The following is a 20,038-nucleotide window of genomic DNA, read 5'->3' on the forward strand; positions in this document are numbered from 1 at the left end:
GACAGACGGAGTACATCATACTAGCAAACGCTCACCATTAGTAGTAGTTCATTGGTTGGTTTCGATTTTTGATTCAGTTGCTGTGCTGCTATCGTACAATATTCGCATGTGGTTGTTTCTAGAGTAAAAAAAGGAGGTACTAGTACTTACTGGGAAATGTGAAGTGATGGTTGCTTTGCCCGAGCAACTTATTACTCTAGGAATATGGGAGTACCCGCTGATTCAAGGAATAGAGAAATGATGGTTGCTTCATCTGAGCAACTTACTGTGGCGAAGGTGGGGCTATGTGATTTGACTGCTCACTAGTCATTACTACTGCGCCGCAATGACCGGGGTGAATCTTTCCCTGCAGTTGTGCACTCAATATTGCTGCATGGCAGGTGGAGCCGGATGAAGGACGTCCCACATGTCGGCGAAACGAAGTTGAATTGTTTCTGGCATTGCTATCAATCCTTCGGAATTTGTTTATATGTACGCATAATTTTAATGAAATTGTACTCTGATGCTATGAAGGTTTCAACTTTGGTTCCCGCAGGAAAAAAAGGTTTCAACATAGGATTCATGTGTCTTGCCTCAAGATTATCTCGTTACAACATTCCATCAAATACAAATGAAACTAGCATGGCTAATAATGCATCTCAATGGTTCGCAGATCAGCGCCAATATTCACATCACAACTGAAGACAAAGTTGTGAGAAGGTGTACAAATAAAGAAAATATATATTTGATCAATGTTGTTCATAGGCATGGCTCCATTTCCTGGGCATAGTGTTCATTGCTTGGCAGCTAGTTTCACCCAGCTCTGTAGCCAAAAAAGAGGTGTATGGAGGACACCACAATCCGATTATTTTGTGCAGCTCCACTAAAATCGAGCTGACCACCCCTATTTGCAAAGATATCCAGTCAGTGTGATTACAATAATAGTGGAACTATATGATGAAACATAACACACACACATAGAAGCCGATCACCTCTGCGATCTCTCTTTAGGACTAACTACTTGTTGGAGAAGATTAGGCATGGAGTTGGATGAGGAGGATAGCAAAACCAATCTCCCTTTCTGCAGTCCCACAGAAATGTAAAAACGTTGCCCGTGTGACATTTTGGCGGAACTGCACAAAACACTCTTAAGAAAAAGTGATTTGTGCAGTTCACCAAAAGGTCGCAATAGCAACGAGGTGAAATGGATAGCCCTGTTTGCAAAAAAAGAGGTAGAAAGGAAACAATTACTGGCCAATAACAACTACTGAAGACACATACGCCGACAAAAAAGAAGCATATTCCATGTAATAAGGGAAAGATAGTAGCATGGTGGTTTATAAAAAATGATTTGAGGACGAGATTGCAAGATGGAAAGTACGTCGACCGAGATACGTTTTAAGCAAACAACTAAAGAACATCCACATGCAGCAACATGGGAAGACGGGCAGTGGAGCAGGGCCGGAGGAAGCTGTACCTGAGAGTCGTCGGGATGTTACTAGGAGGGCGCCGGCGGCCGGGATCTGCCCATACCGTGACAGCGAGCAAGTGGCGAAGGCCCTACCGCCAGAGCTTGGTCAGAGAGAACGGCAGGTACTGCAGATCTGGACGTGCTGCCTCAACGCCGTCGAACGGAGAAATGATGCACATCCTCCCTTTCCGCCAGCGGATTGGATGCGGTCAAATCACCAACCAACAGTGAGAGAGAGAGGCCACCGCCGCCTTGTGTGAGATGATGTGACGAGAGACAAACCTCGACAGGCAGGCTCCGTTGTATGTAGTGGAGCGGATTTTTCCATTTTCCCCAGGGCAATCGTTTTATATTCTCTACGTGCCATTGAGGAATGAATATATAACTTTATTTAATACTAATGCGCCAAGTCGAACTTTGTTCCATCTAGGCGTGGTACCCAACCCTCCTTCGAGTAAATAACCGCTACACGCGTCAAATTATCACGTGGGCTGCCTTTTCATACAGAAACGAACTCCACCGTGTACCCGCGCAGGTGTGGCCGGGAACGAGATGTGAGTACGTGCGTCCTAAGAGCACCTCTTCTTTAGGTGCAGCTACGTACGTGGGTGGGTGTGAGAGAGATGGTTTGTGCGAAACAGAGGCAATGTGTCGATGATATCTCAAACAAAAAAACGTAACATATGCAATGTGTGTGAAACAGAGTCATGGATATATCATATATAGAGGGAGCGATCCACGAGAAGAGAGTGGAGGGATCATCAGCGTGAGATATTGATAGAATCGAAAACAGGGATGAAGTGTGTGGTTGCGCGATCGATAAAGAGTGCCATCGAATTTGTGTTTGCCCATGTCAAAGATACAGGGCGGCTGGCCTACTTGAATTTGAGAGGGCAGAGGTGCAGTTTTTCTCTGTGGCATGGATACCTACCTACAACATTCAACTATCGGTGTGTGTGGGGGGGTGGGGGGAGGGGGCAGAGACCTAACTATAGAGAGGTAGATCGACTAGTATGTCTGTGGAGAGAGAGACCTAGCTATGTATTGAGGGAGATCGATCGGCATCCATGGATATGTGTAGCAGAGGAATAAGGTTGGGAGAAAGACAAAGGTAGAGTGTCGGAGGGTTGGTGGTAGAGTGGCGTCTCACAAATGGTGGGAGAGGCCTGGTAGACAAACGAAGGGTATGAGTGCAATATCAATAAGAGAGGACCGGGGATGTCTGTCTGTCTATGCACGTGCGTGTGAGAGACGGGTAGGGAGGTATGCAAGGATGATGAGGGGAGATGATATGGTTGTGGTAAGCATACGTAACTACATAGGAAGATCAACCGTCGTGTGTCCGAGAAAGGGAGAGACATAACTAGCGAGGTAAGTCTATCGGTGCATGGGGAAAACGAATTATAGTCGACCTGGCTATATGTAGGAAGATCGGTACGTATACATGCATGCATGTGTTACAAGCAAATAAGGTCCAGAGAGACAGATAGGGGGAGAGGGGTGCGGCTAGGAGGTGGTGCGAGAGGCCTACCATGTCAAGTGGGGAGGAGTGTGTGAGTATGAGATCGATGAAAAGAGGGGCGGGAGTGTGCACCTGTGTGGAACCGTATTGGACATACGGGGGCATGGATGGTGAGAAGAGAAGAGGGGAAGTATGTGTTTGTGGTAGGCACATTTGGCTAGAGAGGTATATCGACCGGTGTGTGCCGGAAAGATGGAACCGGGTGGCCTACACACACTGCGTGTGAATGACCTAAAGAGAAATAATGAACGTGCGTGATGGAGGGGACACTGAGGGAGGGTGAGAGGGGGGCGGGCATGTGCATGCACGATAGAAAGTTAGCGCTAGCTAGCTAGCTACAAAGATAAGAGGATCGTGAAGGTGTAAAAGACGAACAGAGATCATAATTCATTATAAAAAAGTGGATACGGGTATGATACGTCTCCGTCGTATCTATAATTTTTGATTGTTCCATGCCAATATTCTATAACTTTCATATACTTTTGGCAACTTTTTATATTATTTTTGGGACTAACATATTGATCCAGTGCCCAGTGCTAGTTCCTGTTTGTTGCATGTTTTATGTTTCGCAGAAAACTCATATCAAACGGTGACCAAACGGGATAAAAACGGACGGAGAATATTTTTGGAATATTTGTGATATTTGGGAAGAAGAATCAACGCGAGACGGTGCCCAAGGGGGCCACGAGGCAGGGGGGCACGCCCCAGGGGGGTGGGCGCGCCCCTGACCCTCGTGGGCACCCCATAAGGCGGTTGTTGCTCTTCTTTCGCTGCAAGAAAGCTAATTTTCGGAGAAAATTATTGGCGAAGGTTTCAATCCAATCGGAGTTACGGATCTCCGGTTATAAAAGAAACGGTGAAAGAGCAGAATCCAGAACGCAGAAACAGAGAGAGATAGAGAGGCAGATCCAATCTCGGAGGGGCTCTCGCCCCTCCCACGCCATGGAGACCATGGACCAGAGGGGAAACCCTTCTCCCATCTAGGGAGAAGGTCAAGGAAGAAGAAGAAGGAGGGGGGCTCTCTCCTCCTCGCTTCCGGTGGCGCCGGAGTGCCACCGGGGGCCATCATCGTCACCGCAATCTACACCAACACCTCCGTCATCTTCACCAACATCTCCATCACCTTCCCCCATCTATCTACAGCGGTCCACTCTCCTGCAACCCGCTGTACCCTCTACTTGAACATGGTGCTTTATGCTTCATATTATTATCCAGTGATGTGTTGCCATCCTATGATGTCTGAGTAGATTTTCGTTGTCCTATCGGTAATTGGTGAATTGCTATGATTGGTTTAATTTACTTGTGGTTATGTTGCTGTCCTTTGATGCCCATCATATGAGTGCGTGCGTGGATCACACCATAGGGTTAGTTGTATGTTGATAGGACTATGTATTGGAGGGCAAGAGTGACAGAAGCTTCAACCTAGCATAGAAATTGATGCATACAGGTTTGAAGGGGGGCCAATATATCTTAATGCTATGGTTGGGTTTTACCTTAATGAACGTTAGTAGTTGCGGATGCTTGCTAATGGTTCCAATCATAAGTGCATAGAATTCCAAGTCAGGGATTACATGCTAGCAGTGGCCTCTCCCACATAAAACTTGCTATCGGTCTAGTAACGTAGTCAATTCCTTAGGGACAATTTCGCAACTCCTACCACCACTTTTCCACACTCGCTATACTAACTTTATTGTTTATTTATCTAATCAGCCCCTACTTTTTATTTACGCGCTCTTTATTATCTTGCAAACCTATCCAACAACACCTACAAAGTACTTCTAGTTTCATACTTGTTCTAGCTAAACTGAACGTTAAGCGTGCATAGAGTTGTATCGGTGGTCGATAGAACTTGAGGGAATATTTGTTCTAACTTTAGCTCCTCGTTGGGTTTGACACTCTTACTTATCGAAAGAGACTACAATTGATCCCCTATACTTGTGGGTTATCAAGACCTTTTTCTGGCGCCGTTGTCGGGGAGTCATAGCGTGGGGTGAATATTCTCGTGTGTGCTTGTTTGCTTTATCACTGAGTAGTTTTTATTTTGTGCTCTTGTTTTCTATCTTCAGTTATGGGTAGGAAACGCAAAATATCCAAAAAATTAGTGGTACCTACTGAACCAATGGTTGAAGAACCACTCAAAATCTATCACACTCCTGAAGCCTTTTACTTGGATCATCTTCGATCCCTATGTGCTCGTGCTGAAACCCCAACTCGCTTAGTTGAGGGCAAATTTTTAGATGAGCATGCTTGTTATGTGCGACACCGCATATCTGAAAAATGGAAACTTTTACTGGATCAAATTCATCGTTTGCAATGCTACGCTTGGAATTTATGTGAAATATACGATGTTACTTGTTGTTCTGAAAACCCTAAGAAACACCTTCCCTACCAATGTGAGTTTGATAATGGAATCACATCTTCATATGCTAAGGGTGTTTATAATTACTATGATGTTCAACAAATTGAAGAATTTGTTGCTTTTAAGGGTGCTTATGAAATTGCTTCTTTGATTGAAAAGTATGATGCTACTCTTTACAAATTTGAAAGATTTTGCCATACTTAAACATTGTTATGATAATTATGCTTCTAATGCCTATGTTAAACCATATATTGAGGACTCCTCCGCTGTCCAAGAAGAGACTAATATTTTGCAGGAGTCTATGGAAGAAGGAATTGATGAAACTGTGAGCTCATTGGATGAAAAAGATGATGAGGAGAGCGAAGAACAAAAGGAGGAAGAGCGGATTAGCTACTCGTGCCCACCTTCTAATTAGAGTAACTCTTCAACTCATACATTGTTCAATTTCCCTTCGTGCTTACCGAAGGATGATTGCTATGATGACTGTTATGATCCCGTTGATTTTCTTTTGAAATATCCCTTTTTGATGATGCTTGCTATGCTTGTGGACAATATGCCAATATGAATTATACTTATGGATATGAACTTGCTATAGTTCCTTATGTTAAACACGAAATTGTTGCTATTGCACCCACACATGATAGTCCTATTATCTTTTTGAATTCTCCCGACTACACTATATCGGAGAAGTGTGCACTTATTAAGGATTATATTGATGGGTTGCCTTTTACCACTACACATGATGATTTTGATAGACATAATATACATGTGCTTGCTGCTCCTACTTGCAATTATTATGAGAGAGGTACTATATCTCCACCTCTCTATGTTTCCCACATGATAAAATTGCAAGAAACTGTTTATACTATGGATTGGCCTTTACTAGGTGTGCATGAATTGTTCTTTTATAACATGCCGATGCATAGGAAGAGAGTTAGGCTTCGTTGTTGCATGATATATGTTTCTTTTTGCTCACTACTAAATGCCAAATCGTTGCTAATTCAAATTGGCTTTGATATACCTTGTGATCCGGGTGAATTCGTTACTTGAGCACCTTATGCCTAGCTTAATGACTTTAAAGAAAGCGCTGCCAGGGAGACAACCCGGAAGTTTTAGAGAGTCATTTATTTCTGTTGAGTGATTTTATATAGTTTAAAAACAAAAAAAATAATAGGGGAACCCAAAACCTTTTCAAAAAGGAAAGTGAAAGTGAGAGAGACAAGCATTGTTGAAGTGGGGGAGCTCCTTGAACTTTGTTCATGCTCACGGAAACTTTGTGAATCTTGATTACAGAAACTTTTCAACAAAAATAATTATCCCCTTTGTGACGCCCCCGATTTGACCGTACACTAATCATGCACGCAAATGTGTACGACCAAGATCAGGGACTCACGGGAAGATATCACAACACAACTCTAAAACATAAATAAGTCATACAAGCATCATAATACAAGCCAGGGCCTCGAGGGCTCGAATACAAGTGCTCGATCATAGACGAGTCAGCGGAAGCAACAATATCTGAGTACAGACATAAGTTAAACAAGTTTTGCCTTAAGAAGGCTAGCACAAAAGTAGCAACGATCGAAAAGGCAAGGCCTCCTGCCTGGGACCTCCTAACTACTCCTGGTCGTCGTCAGCGGCCTGCACGTAGTAGTAGGCACCTCCAGTGCCGTGGGAGTCGTCGTCGACGGTGGCGTCTGGCTCCTGGACTCCAACATCTGGTTGCGACAACCAGATAGAAAGGAAAGGGGGAAAAAGAGGGAGAGAAGCAACCGTGAGTACTCATCCAAAGTACTCGCAAGCAAGGAGCTACACTACATATGCATGGGTATATGAGTAAAGAGGCATATCAGTGGACTGAACTGCAGAATGCCGGAATAAGAGGGGGATAGCTAGTCCTGTCGAAGACTAAGCTTCTGGACATCTCCATCTTGCAGCATGTAGAAGAGAGTAGATTGAAGTCCTCCAAGTAGCATCGCATAGCATAATCCTACCCGGCGGTCCCCTCCTCGTCACCCTGTTAGAGAGCGATCACCGGGTTGTATCTGGCACTTGGAAGGGTGTATTTTATTCAGTATCCAGTTCTAGTTGTCATAAGCTCAAGGTACAACTCCGGGTCGTCCTTTTACCGAGGGACACGGCTATTCGAAGAGATAAACTTCCCTGTAGGGGTGCACCACGTAACCCAACACGCTCGATCCCATTTGGCCGGACACACTTTTCTGGGTCATGCCCGGCCTCGTAAGATCAACACGTCACAGCCCCACCTAGGCTCAACAGAGAGGTCAGCACGCCGGTCTAAACCTATGCGCGCAGGGGTCTGGGCCCATCGCCCTATGCACACCTGCACGTTGCGAACGCGGCCGCGAGCAGACCTAGCAACCCACACGATGACGGCGGTTACGTCAAAGCGGTCCAACACGGCGCGCGCCACTCAGTCGCTGACGTCAAAAGAGCTTCGGCTGATACCACGACGTCGGGATACCCATAACTACTCCCACGTAGATGGTTAGTGCGTATAGACCAAATGGCCAGACTCAGATCAAATACCAAGATCTCGTTAAGCGTGTTAAGTATCCGCGAACGCCGACCAGGGCCAGGCCCACCTCTTACCTAGGCGGTCTCAACCTGCCCTGTCGCTCCGCCACAAAGATCCACTTGCGGGTACTCCTACGAGCCGACCCGACTTTAGTCATCACATGTATCATGTATATAGTATATAAGTATATGCCCGTGATCACCGCCCAGGTGATCACGGCCCGATAGTATAGCACAGCAGACGGACAAGAATGTAGGGCCACTGATGGAAATCTAGGATCCTAGACTAAGCAGATAGGATTGCAGGTAAAGGTAACAACAGTAGTTAGCAAGGATAGGCTATGCATCAGAATAGGATATCGAAAGTAGTAACATGCTACACTACTCTAATGCAAGTAGTAGAGAGTAGAGTAGGCGATATCTGGTGATCAAGGGGGGGCTTGCCTGGTTGCTCTGGCAAGTAGGAGGGGTCGTCGACTCCGTAGTCGAACTGGGCAGCAGCAGTGTCGGTCTCGTAGTCTACCGGAGAGAAGGGGGGGAAGAAACAGTAAATACAATGCAAACATAAGCATGACGATGCGTGACATGACAATGAGCGGTGCTAGGGGTGCCCTAACGCGACAGTAGGTGTTACCGGGGAAGGGGGGGAACATCCGGGAGGTATTCCTGATGTTTCGCGTTTTCGGACAGACGGACCGGAGGGGGAAAGTTGCTAGTTCGATAGGTTAGGGAGGTGTGGTGGAGGAACGGACTGCGTATTCAGATTCGTCTCGTCGTTCTGAGCAACTTTCATATAGAAAACAATTTCATCCGAGTTACGGTTTAAAAGATATGAATTTTCAAAGTTTATTTGAATTTCTGGAATTATTTATATTCAGAAAAATGAATTATGACGTCAGCATGAGGTAATGCTGACGTCAGCAGGTCAACTGGTCGGCTGACCAGTCAAACCAGACAGGTGGGTCCAGTGGGACCCACATGTCAGCCTCTGTTAGTCTAATATCTATTTAAATTAATCTAACAGTATAATTAGAGGGGTGGGCCCCATATGTCAGTGAGTGATTAGTTAAAATAATTATTTTTATTTATAAAACATTTTCTTTTTAATTTTCTTTTTTAGTTTTTGCGGCGGGGCCCGCATGTCAGTGACTGGGCCTGCCCAGTCAGCAGTTGACTGGGTCAACCCAGTCAACTGGGCCCGTGGGGGCCACTGGCAGTGACCCAGGGGTGGGGCCCGGCCGGCCACGTCGGCAGGGCACCGGAGAGGGGCTCCGGCGAGCTCCAGCGCGGCGGCGATGCGCGGGTGAGCTTCGGGTTTCGCCCACAGTGGGTTTGCGGGGGCGGGGCTGGGCGCGTACGACGCGGCTCGACGTCGCGCGTCCAACGGCGGTGGCCGGAGGGGCTGGAACGGCCGGAGACGTGCGCTACGAACTCGCCGGCGGCGAGGAGCTACGGGTGCCCGAGGGGAGCTACGCTAGAGCGCGGGAACGGTCGAACTAGCTAGCTAGGTGGGTGCGGCACGGTGCGGTCGGGCTAGCGGGCCAACGCCCGTGACCATTTGGTCACCGGAGACACGCCGGCGGCGAGCTCCGCGGCGTGGCGTTCGGGCGCGCGCGGGGAAGTAGCTACGGAGCGCGAGCGAGCTAGCGGAGAGAGGGAGGAGGTAGAGGAGCTCACCGCGCGGCGCAAGAAGGGCCCGTGGGTGCTTAGGAGCAGCAGGTCGTCGCCGGGGAAGAAGGGGGTCGCCGGCGTCCGAAGATGAAGGCGAGCTTGGTGCGTTCGTTGTAGGGGCTCCGGTCTCCAACGGGCTGCACCAGACGCAGCAGCGGGCGACGGCGGTCCTTGGAGACACCTTGGGGCGGCGAGGCGGGTACGGTGGCCGTGTGAACGACGGTGAACGGCGGCGAGCGCTCTCGGGCAGAGGGGAACGGAGGGGAGGGGGATCTGGCGGGGGAGAAGGCGCAGAGGCCGAGGGAGAGCGGGGGCGAGTGGGAGAGAGGCCCGAGGAGGCGGGGGAGCTGGCGCCCTTATCCTCCCCGTCGCCGGCGAGGGGGTGCGGCGGGGACGGCCACTGTTCCGTCCCGGTCGGGGGAACAGGAAGGGGACGCGGGGGGGGGGGGGGGGAGGTGGGCTGGGCCGGGGCGCGGGTGGCGGCCCAGCTTGGGCCGGGGGGGGGGGGGTTTGGGCCGCGGGTCCAGTGGGGGGGGGAAAGGCCTGCTCCCCTTTTTTTCTTTTTCTCTGACTGTTCCTGTTTTCTGTTTTATTTCATTTAAAAGTATTTAGACATTTTATAAAAATGTGTTTTCTCCACCATAATTACCAGTGTATTATTTAGAACCCACTGGACATTTTTGTTTGAATTTTTGAAAACTTTTATTTTCCACTTTAATTATATTTGAAGTTTGAACTAGGAGTTTGAAAAGGAAGGTGATCCAAATGTGATCAAGCCCTGTTTAGCACATGATTAGCTTAATCACAGGGGGTTACTGTAGCATGATTCTCAGGGTGTTACAAATCTCCTCCACTACAAGAAATCTCGTCCCGAGATTTAGGAGGTAGAAGGAAACAGTGCGGGGTATTCTTCGCGCAGACGATCCTCTCGTTCCCAAGTGGCCTCATCTTCAGAATGGTGCGACCACTGGACTTTGAGAAACTTGATCGCCTTCTGACGTGTGCGGCGTTCAGCTTGGTCGAGAATGCGGACCGGATGCTCCTTATAGGAGAGGTCTTGCTGCAATTCGAGCACTTCGTGATCCACCGCTCGGATTGGATCCTTGAAGCAACGGCGGAGCTGTGACACATGGAACACATCGTGAACCTGAGAAAGGTTCGGTGGTAGTTCCAGTTGGTATGCCACTTTTCCACGCCTTTCGAGAATAGTGAATGGGCCAATATAGCGAGGAGTTAGTTTGCCCTTGATCCCGAAGCGGTGAGCACCCTTCATAGGTGTGACTCGAAGATAAGCCTTTTCGCCAGGTTGATAGACCATGTCTTTATGATGACGGTCATACTGACTCTTCTGACGTGACTGAGCAGTCTTGAGATTCTCGCGAATAATGCGGACTTGTTCTTCGGCATCTTGGATAATATCCGGACCGAAGAGTGGACGTTCCCCAGTTTCTGACCAGTTCAGGGGGGTTCGGCACTTTCGTCCATATAACACTTCGAAGGGGGCCATCTTCAGACTAGCTTGATAGCTATTATTATAAGAGAACTCAGCATACGGGAGAGATTCCTCCCATTTCTTGCCGAAGGAAATAACGCAAGCTCGAAGCATGTCTTCGAGAACTTGATTGACGCGTTCAACTTGTCCTTGCGATTGAGGATGAAACGCAGTACTAAATGACAGATGAGTGCCCATAGCTTCTTGGAAACTTGCCCAGAATCTTGAAGTGAATAAGCTGCCACGGTCTGAACTGATAACCAATGGAATACCGTGGAGTGAAACAATCCTGGACATATAGAGCGTTGCCAACTGGCTAGCAGTGATCGTTTCTTTGACTGCCAGGAAATGTGAAACTTTGGAAAGCCGGTCAATGACGACAAGAATAGCATCATTACCTTTCTGCGATTTGGGAAATCCAGTGACGAAGTCCATCTCAACATGGTCCCATTTCCATTCAGGAATAGAGATAGGTTGCAGAGTTCCAGCAGGCCTTTGATGTTCTGCTTTGATACGACGGCAAACGTCACACTCAGCAACATAACGAGCAATGTCTTGCTTCATATTAGTCCACCAGAATCTCTGACGGATATCTTGATACATCTTTGTACTACCAGGATGGATACACAGAGGCGTATCATGAGCTTCTTTCATAACTTCCTGTGTCATATCCAGGTTTTTCTCTGCACATGGCACCACTAGGCGGCCCTTGAAGTATAGGGTGCCATCTTCAGAAATGGTGAAGAATGAGGGCTTTCCTCCTGCGAGGTAGCGCTTAATCTTGTAGGCTTCAGAGTCATACTTCTGTAGCCTTTTGATGCTGTCCTCGAGATCTGGTTTAGCAACTAGGGTATTGAGGGAACCCTGGGTAACAACGTGGAGGTTCACCTTGCCAAATTGTTTAGGAGGGGGAGCGAGTGCACCCGGAGGAACAATATGGAGGTTCAGCTTCCTGAATTCTTCAACAAGCGAGGGCTGAACTTTATGAACCTGGAGGTGGTTGCAGTAAGACTTGCGGCTCAAGGCATCAGCCATTACATTAGCCTTGCCTGGCGTATAGGAGATACCCAAGTCAAAGTCTGCAACAAGCTCCATCCACCTCTGTTGACGGAGGTTCAGATCTGGCTGAGTAAACAGATACTTCAGACTTTGGTGGTCAGTGAAGATCTCGCAACGATTACCGAGAAGGTAATGTCGCCACTGCTTCAGCGCATGAATGACGGCAGCAAGTTCGAGGTCGTGAACTGGGTAGTTCTCTTCGTGAGGGCGCAATTGTCGAGAGGCATAAGCAATCACTCTGCGGTCTTGCATTAGGACACAGCCTAATCCTTGACGGGAAGCGTCGCAGTAAATGACAAAGTCCTTCTTAGTATCAGGTGGAGCTAGAACTGGAGCAGAAGTCAACTTGTCTTTGAGTGCTTGGAAACTTTCCTGACATTTGTCTGTCCATTGGAACTTGACGCCCTTATGCAACAGGTTAGTCAGAGGCCTGGCGATCTTGGAGAAGTTCTCGACAAATCGACGGCAATAGCTGGCGAGACCGAGAAAACTTCTGACTTGCTTAACGTTCTTGGGAGGGGTCCAATCAAGAATAGCCTGAACTCGCTCGGGGTTGACGGCAATACCATCCTTAGAGATGACATGCCCCAGATAGGTTACTTCGGGTAGCCAGAATTCACATTTGGAGAACTTGGCATAAAGTTGATGTTCTCGTAGCTTTTCCAGCACAAGACGAAGATGTTCAGCATGTTCTTCTTCGTTCTTGGAAAATATCAGGATATCATCCAGATAAACCACGACGAACTTGTCGAGGTAATCCATGAATATGTAGTTCATCAGACGAGAGAAGGTGGCTGGAGCATTGGTTAAACCGAAAGACATGACGGTGTACTCGTATGAACCATAGCGAGTCACGAAGGCGGTCTTTGGGATATCCTCTTCGCGAACACGGATCTGGTGGTAGCCCAACCTCAAGTCGAGCTTAGAGAACACTGACGAACCCGCCAGTTGATCATACAGATCATTGATCCGAGGAAGAGGGTATTTATTTTGAATGGTAGCTTGGTTTATCGGACGGTAGTCTTGAACTAACCGGTTTGTCCCATCCTTCTTCTTGACAAAGAGAGAAGGTGCTCCCCAAGGAGAGCAACTTGGGCGAATGAATCCTTTGCGAAGAGACTTGTCGATTTCCTCCTTAAGCTCAAGGAGTTCATGCGGCGGCATTTTGTAGGGTCGCTTGGCTATAGGAGTGGTGCCTGGTTTCAAGTCGATGATGAATTCGACAGCTCTAGCAGGGGGAATCCCCGGAAGTTCTTCAGGAAAGACGTCGAGGAATTCACGCACGACGGGAATGTTTTCAATGCCCTCGAGTGGTGCAGCGTTCAATGCATTCAATGCATAGAGCCTTGCCTCGGCATTTTGCACCAGATGGGCTTGGTAAGTAACTATCTCATCCGAAGGGTGTAGCAGATGGACGGTCTTAGTGGTGCAAACGATTGAAGCAGTATGCGCTGTTAACCAATTCATTCCCAGAATGAGATCAATGCTACAGGACTTCAGTATGATGGGAGAGACAAGAAATTCCAGTCCTTCAATTTCAACAGTAACACCGCGACTAACCATAGAGGTTTGACATTGGCCCGCTGGGGTGTGTACCACTAGCGGAGTGTTTATCTCTTCGTGATTAATGCCATGCAGGAATGCAAATTCTGCTGAAATGAATGAATGGGATGCTCCTGTATCAAATAAAACGGATGCTGGTACTGAATTTACGAGGAGTGTACCCATCACAGTAGCAGGCTGGTCTTGAGCTTCGCTGAGATCAACGTGGTTGGCATGAGCACGACCATAAGACTTAGCATTGTTGTTGCGGGGCTGGTTGTTACCACGGCCAGCTGCTGGAAGGGCCAGTTGATTCTGATTCTGATAGCAGTTCCTGGCAAAGTGACCCGGTTGACCACACTTGAAGCACAGACCATTATCGGGAGTGGGAACAGGAGCCCCAGGTGGGGGAGTTGGTAGCTTTGACTGCTTAGATGGTGGAGGAGGCAGACGCGGTGCAGCATAAGATTTCCTGGGAGCAGGTGCATTTGGACGATACATGCTGTTCGGGATCCATATCTTACGCTTCTGTGAGGGCGAGCCCGAAGATGAGCCCGTGTCACGGTTGCGCCTCTGAGAGCTCTGGTATTCCTGCAGACCAGTCTCGACATTGATGGCCTTATTCACCAAGGTGGCGAAATCGGCAAAGTCATGCACTAGAAGTGCGAGCTTGATGTCAGCTTGAAGGCCATCACGGAACTTCTCCTGTCTGCGTGCATCAGTTGCAATGTCTTCTTCAGCATAGCGGGACAAGTCCAGAAACTCCCGCTGATAAGCTTCGACAGTTTTGTTGCCTTGGGTGAGGTTGCGGAACTCACGCTTCTTCCGGTCCATGACTCCCTGAGGAATGAAGCGGGCACGGAAAGCTGCTTGGAAGTCTGGCCATGTGATGATTGTTCCAGCTGGCAGAGTACGCCTGTGGCTGTCCCACCATTGAGCTGCGGGTCCCTTCAAGAAGAAGGAAGCAAAATTGACATAGCTGGCAGGGGCTACATCAGCAGACTCCATCTCATAGGTGATGTCACGGAGCCAGTCATCAGCATCCAAAGGCTGAGTTGAGCTGCGGTAGATGGTTGGGTTGAGGCGTATGAAATCTTGAAGAGTCACTTGGGCTGGCTGCTGGTTCATATTGGGGCGAGGAAACTGAGCCATCATATTTTCCATGAATTGGCGGTTCAGTTCAAACTGTTGGATCATACCAGCCATGTACTCAGGTGGTGGTGGGGCATCGCCACCACGACCACGACCACCTGGTCTAACCATCCTGCTAATATATAATAGGGGTAGTTCAGCATTGAGAAAATTGGCAATGACAAGAATCATTCATGATGAAACATGCATAATGAAAGGAGCACGATAGCTACTACATAGTAGTCGGCATAGCTTACAAAAGGGGTCATGCATAGAGTTCAGTACACAGAGTTCAGTACATAGACTAAAACATCATAGGCGGCACAGAGGCTCGCGGCGAATGCCTTTAACACTACAAACAAGCCTACATCAGTCCCAAGAGGTACTGTGGAGGTAATCGTAGCCCGACAGCTGGTAGTGAGGCAACGGATAGCTCTCCACGTCAGCAGACTGGGGGCCGCGGATACTCAGGTGTAGAGCCCGACGCTCAGGTGGCAGAAGAGGACCAAGTGCGGGAGAGTAGCCTCCCACCTCTGGCCAACCGACACCGTGGGGCATCACGGTCCTGGCTGGGTAGATCGCAGAACGCGGTACCTGTCCAGACCGGACAAAGGGGTGCAGCAGCGTCAGAGCACGGTAAAGGTGCTGACGGGTGGTGTACATCTCGTGGCGAAGAGCTCGGTTAGCTCGATCCAGCCCATCAGCATGCAGAACCAGGTGCTGATGGTAGAAGGGCTCTCGGTTGACAGTGGAGTAGGCAGCAGTATAGTATCCCTCTGCACCAACATCAGAGGCGATAGCAATGTGCCTGAAAGGGGAGGTGTCCAACTCCCGATACTCTCCACGAAGACGTGTCAGAGCAGCATAGGCTGCATCGTGGACAGCCATATCGATGGTCACACCAACACCATGTGCGGTGTGCAGCACAGTAGTGGAGTCGTACTCCCGAGAGTAGAGGTGGACGATGGCACGGTACTGCTCCTGGTTAAAGTCCTGGTACTCCTTGTAGACGGTGTACTCAGGGTGCCAGCGATAACCCAGATAGGTCATCATCTCAGCTAGCACCGCAGGTGATCCCGAGGCACCAATGGCCATCGTGTGGCGAACAACCTGCCTCGTGGGTTCCATCTGAAAGCAAAGACGTTTCAAAGGAGTCAAATGACAGTGTGTGAATTGATCAAAATACTATTCTGAGAAACAACTATGGCTTATCCAACTTTGGGGTGAATGTGGTCACGGGATCCTAGTGTTAGAGTTAGTAAATTCGGTTAACCCGAGTAGAAGAGAGTTCAGAGTCCCAGAGTAAAGGTCGAGGAGTAAAAGATCCTAGTACCACCCAATGGCGACGTGGGCCCGTAAGCCGCACAACCATGTTAGTAAAAGTTTTGCAATGACTAGACTCGACTTCGGCCAAGGAGTGTGGAAGGGGGGTTCCTACAGGCAGTCGGCTCTGATACCAACTTGTGACGCCCCCGATTTGACCGTACACTAATCATGCACGCAAATGTGTACGACCAAGATCAGGGACTCACGGGAAGATATCACAACACAACTCTAAAACATAAATAAGTCATACAAGCATCATAATACAAGCCAGGGGCCTCGAGGGCTCGAATACAAGTGCTCGATCATAGACGAGTCAGCGGAAGCAACAATATCTGAGTACAGACATAAGTTAAACAAGTTTTGCCTTAAGAAGGCTAGCACAAAAGTAGCAACGATCGAAAAGGCAAGGCCTCCTGCCTGGGACCTCCTAACTACTCCTGGTCGTCGTCAGCGGCCTGCACGTAGTAGTAGGCACCTCCAGTGCCGTGGGAGTCATCGTCGACGGTGGCGTCTGGCTCCTGGACTCCAACATCTGGTTGCGACAACCAGATAGAAAGGAAAGGGGGAAAAAGAGGGAGAGAAGCAACCGTGAGTACTCATCCAAAGTACTCGCAAGCAAGGAGCTACACTACATATGCATGGGTATATGAGTAAAGAGGCATATCAGTGGACTGAACTGCAGAATGCCGGAATAAGAGGGGGATAGCTAGTCCTGTCGAAGACTAAGCTTCTGGACATCTCCATCTTGCAGCATGTAGAAGAGAGTAGATTGAAGTCCTCCAAGTAGCATCGCATAGCATAATCCTACCCGGCGGTCCCCTCCTCGTCACCCTGTTAGAGAGCGATCACCGGGTTGTATCTGGCACTTGGAAGGGTGTATTTTATTCAGTATCCAGTTCTAGTTGTCATAAGCTCAAGGTACAACTCCGGGTCGTCCTTTTACCGAGGGACACGGCTATTCGAAGAGATAAACTTCCCAATAGGGGTGCACCACGTAACCCAACACGCTCGATCCCATTTGGCCGGACACACTTTTCTGGGTCATGCCCGGCCTCGTAAGATCAACACGTCACAGCCCCACCTAGGCTCAACAGAGAGGTCAGCACGCCGGTCTAAACCTATGCGCGCAGGGGTCTGGGCCCATCGCCCTATGCACACCTGCACGTTGCGAACGCGGCCGCGAGCAGACCTAGCAACCCACACGATCACGGCGGTTACGTCAAAGCGGTCCAACACGGCGCGCGCCACTCAGTCGCTGACGTCAAAAGAGCTTCGGCTGATACCACGACGTCGGGATACCCATAACTACTCCCACGTAGATGGTTAGTGCGTATAGACCAAATGGCCAGACTCAGATCAAATACCAAGATCTCGTTAAGCGTGTTAAGTATCCGCGAACGCCGACCAGGGCCAGGCCCACCTCTTACCTAGGCGGTCTCAACCTGCCCTGTCGCTCCGCCACAAAGATCCACTTGCGGGTACTCCTACGAGCCGACCCGACTTTAGTCATCACATGTATCATGTATATAGTATATAAGTATATGCCCGTGATCACCGCCCAGGTGATCACGGCCCGATAGTATAGCACAGCAGACGGACAAGAATGTAGGGCCACTGATGGAAATCTAGCATCCTAGACTAAGCAGATAGGATTGCAGGTAAAGGTAACAACAGTAGTTAGCAAGGATAGGCTATGCATCAGAATAGGATATCGAAAGTAGTAACATGCTACACTACTCTAATGCAAGTAGTAGAGAGTAGAGTAGGCGATATCTGGTGATCAAGGGGGGGCTTGCCTGGTTGCTCTGGCAAGTAGGAGGGGTCGTCGACTCCGTAGTCGAACTGGGCAGCAGCAGTGTCGGTCTCGTAGTCTACCGGAGAGAAGGGGGGGAAGAAACAGTAAATACAATGCAAACATAAGCATGACGATGCGTGACATGACAATGAGCGGTGCTAGGGGTGCCCTAACGCGACAGTAGGTGTTACCGGGGAAGGGGGGGAACATCCGGGAGGTATTCCCGATGTTTCGCGTTTTCGGACAGACGGACCGGAGGGGGAAAGTTGCTAGTTCGATAGGTTAGGGAGGTGTGGTGGAGGAACGGACTGCGTATTCGGATTCGTCTCGTCGTTCTGAGCAACTTTCATATAGAAAACAATTTCATCCGAGTTACGGTTTAAAAGATATGAATTTTCAAAGTTTATTTGAATTTCTGGAATTATTTATATTCAGAAAAATGAATTATGACGTCAGCATGAGGTAATGCTGATGTCAGCAGGTCAACTGGTCGGCTGACCAGTCAAACCAGACAGGTGGGTCCAGTGGGACCCACATGTCAGCCTCTGTTAGTCTAATATCTATTTAAATTAATCTAACAGTATAATTAGAGGGGTGGGCCCCATATGTCAGTGAGTGATTAGTTAAAATAATTATTTTTATTTATAAAACATTTTCTTTTTAATTTTCTTTTTTAGTTTTTGCGGCGGGGCCCGCATGTCAGTGACTGGGCCTGCCCAGTCAGCAGTTGACTGGGTCAACCCAGTCAACTGGGCCCGTGGGGGCCACTGGCAGTGACCCAGGGGTGGGGCCCGGCCGGCCACGTCGGCAGGGCACCGGAGAGGGGCTCCGGCGAGCTCCAGCGCGGCGGCGATGCGCGGGTGAGCTTCGGGTTTCGCCCACAGTGGGTTTGCGGGGGCGGGGCTGGGCGCGTACGACGCGGCTCGACGTCGCGCGTCCAACGGCGGTGGCCGGAGGGGCTGGAACGGCCGGAGACGTGCGCTACGAACTCGCCGGCGGCGAGGAGCTACGGGTGCCCGAGGGGAGCTACGCTAGAGCGCGGGAACGGCCGAACTAGCTAGCTAGGTGGGTGCGGCACGGTGCGGTCGGGCTAGCGGGCCAACGCCCGTGACCATTTGGTCACCGGAGACACGCCGGCGGCGAGCTCCGCGGCGTGGCGTTCGGGCGCGCGCGGGGAAGTAGCTACGGAGCGCGAGCGAGCTAGCGGAGAGAGGGAGGAGGTAGAGGAGCTCACCGCGCGGCGCAAGAAGGGCCCGTGGGTGCTTAGGAGCAGCAGGTCGTCGCCGGGGAAGAAGGGGGTCGCCGGCGTCCGAAGATGAAGGCGAGCTTGGTGCGTTCGTTGTAGGGGCTCCGGTCTCCAACGGGCTGCACCAGACGCAGCAGCGGGCGACGGCGGTCCTTGGAGACACCTTGGGGCGGCGAGGCGGGTACGGTGGCCGTGTGAACGACGGTGAACGGCGGCGAGCGCTCTCGGGCAGAGGGGAACGGAGGGGAGGGGGATCTGGCGGGGGAGAAGGCGCAGAGGCCGAGGGAGAGCGGGGGCGAGTGGGAGAGAGGCCCGAGGAGGCGGGGGAGCTGGCGCCCTTATCCTCCCCGTCGCCGGCGAGGGGGTGCGGCGGGGACGGCCACTGTTCCGTCCCGGTCGGGGGAACAGGAAGGGAACGCGGGGGGGGGGGGGGGGGGGAGGTGGGCTGGGCCGGGGCGCGGGTGGCGGCCCAGCTTGGGCCGGGGGGGGGGGGGGTTTGGGCCGCGGGTCCAGTGGGGGGGGGGGGGGGAAAGGCCTGCTCCCCTTTTTTTTCTTTTTCTCTGACTGTTCCTGTTTTCTGTTTTATTTCATTTAAAAGTATTTAGACATTTTATAAAAATGTGTTTTCTCCACCATAATTACCAGTGTATTATTTAGAACCCACTGGACATTTTTGTTTGAATTTTTGAAAACTTTTATTTTCACTTTAATTATATTTGAAGTTTGAACTAGGAGTTTGAAAAGGAAGGTGATCCAAATGTGATCAAGCCCTGTTTAGCACATGATTAGCTTAATCACAGGGGGTTACTGTAGCATGATTCTCAGGGTGTTACACCCTTGTACAATTCCATTGTATTATAAAAATACTATGCCAGGTTTGCCTTTAGGATGTTTACATTGCTTGTTG

The sequence above is a fragment of the Aegilops tauschii genome, chromosome 1 (genome assembly GCF_002575655.3).
Source record: "Aegilops tauschii subsp. strangulata cultivar AL8/78 chromosome 1, Aet v6.0, whole genome shotgun sequence".
Lineage (NCBI taxonomy): Eukaryota > Viridiplantae > Streptophyta > Magnoliopsida > Poales > Poaceae > Aegilops > Aegilops tauschii.